Raw genomic sequence first — 2,217 nt, forward strand, 5'->3', positions numbered from 1 at the left:
AACACTTATGTTGCTAATAATGCAGGCAATGATACGCTTGCAACTGTTTTCAAGAAAATGGAGGAGATGAAAAATGAGAATAAGGCACTCCGTGACCAAATGAAAAAACACCAAGAGAGAGTTGACAAAATACCAGGCGCTCCAAAGTTGCTGCCAAAATGCGATGTTGGTCGATTCATCGAGCAACCATACAGTGAAGAAGCGACCCTTTACACCATTCCAAAGACCTTCAAAATGCCGCCCTACTTAAAGATATATGATGGTACTATCGATCCAGAAGACCACATCATCCACTACGTTACAGCCATAAAAGGCAGCGATCTCTCAAAAGAACAGGTATCATCGGTGCTGTTGAAAAAGTTCGGCGAAACCTTAACATGGGGAGCCTTGACATGGTACTCTCAACTACCAGCACACTCGATAGCAACATTCGAGGAAATGGCAGACAAATTCGTCACCGCCCATGCTAGAGCCAAAAAGGCAGAAGTTAAGGCAAAAGATATATTTTCCATAAGACAGATGCACGGCGAGGGACTCAGGGACTTCTTAGCTCTGTTCAACAGGGTGAGAATGAGCTTGCCGAATGTGTCAAAAGGAATGACAGTAGCAGCCTTCCAGAATGGATTAAACAAAAACGGGTCAAGGGCGACCAAAAAACTACTAAGTAGGCTCATGAAGTACCCTCCAACTACTTAGGAAGAAATCCATAATGCCTACTGCGTCGAGGTACGAGCCGACGAGGACGATCTAAACAGCCCGACCCAACGGTTGACGTCACTCCAAATCGAAGCAAGGAAAGATCATCGCAACGACGATCGAAGAGATCAGTTGGGGCCCCGCTTCAGTCAGGAAAGGCACCAGCCCTAAATCAGGATGTCGGCTCCGCCTCCACCACGACGCACGAATGCTCCTCCTCGACACACGACACCATATCGACACGAGAAAGGTATGCCTCCACTTCTATCCGCTCACAATTTTTGTGTTTCTCCTTTAGAAATAGTGTATGCCCTAGAGAAACTCGGCCCAAAGGTGCAATGGCCACAAAAGATGAGGTCAGACCCCATCACTCGGAAGTCAAGTACTTTCTGTGAATTTCACCAAGAAAGAGATCACAAAATCGAAGATTGCATAGGACTACGACAGGAAGTAGTACGAATGCTAAACCAGGGTCACTTGAAAGAGATGCTGAGTGATCGAGGACGGACTAACTTCGCCCGCGGACGCGAATAACCCCAAGGACCTCCAAAACTGCCTTCTCCCGCTCGCACTATACAAATGATCATTTACGGGGCGATGGCGCAGCGATCAATCATGTCAAGTTCACTACCATACATAAACTCAAATGATCAATCACTTACAAACGGTATGATGACCTCGAAAACAGTATCATCTTCGATAAGTTGGATACCGACGGTTTGTCTTTCCCTCACTATGATGCTCTTGTTATCCCTCTACGTATCACAAATACTAATGTAAAAAGAATAATGGTAGATGATGGTAGCGGCGCATGTATTATCCATCCTTGAGTTCTCGTACAGATGAGACTCGAAGATAAAATAATACCGCGCTATATAATGCTAATAAGTTTTAATAATGCAGTTGAACGGACATCGGGAGAGATAGTGCTACCCGTCCTAGCCGAAGGAGTCACCCTGGAAACAACATTTCACGTCATGAACCAGGAAAAAGGGCTTACAATGCCATCATAGGGCGCCCGTGGATACAAGCCATGCGAGCGATCCCTTCCAGTCTCTATCACGTGATCAAGTTTTCTACCCCATGGGGAATATTCAGCATTCGATGGAAGAAACGCACCACACAAGAATGCTATCGCATCGCCCAAGATTGCGCACACACCCAACAACTCAAAGGAACAAATGTGGAAGCATAACAATCAGTGATGTCGGGGAGCCAAACCTAATGTGCTGACATACGTTATCAAGGACCCCCGACATCGTGGAAGAATCCGAATCAACGATAGAAAATCTTGATCCTGTCCTACTAGATGGCAACGACAACACAAAAAAGTCTTATATCGGGCACAACCTCTCGGAACCGGGTAAATTTCATAAGTTCTTGACTGACCATGCCGATTTGTTTGCCTTCTCTCATACAGATATGCCAGGCATTCCAAAAGATATCGCCACCCACAAGTTAAACATTGACCCCCTATATCCGCCAGTGCGGCAAATGAGAAGGAAGTTCAACGCCGCAATT

Source organism: Nicotiana sylvestris, chromosome 12 (genome assembly GCF_000393655.2).
Source record: "Nicotiana sylvestris chromosome 12, ASM39365v2, whole genome shotgun sequence".
Classification (NCBI taxonomy): Eukaryota; Viridiplantae; Streptophyta; class Magnoliopsida; order Solanales; family Solanaceae; genus Nicotiana; species Nicotiana sylvestris.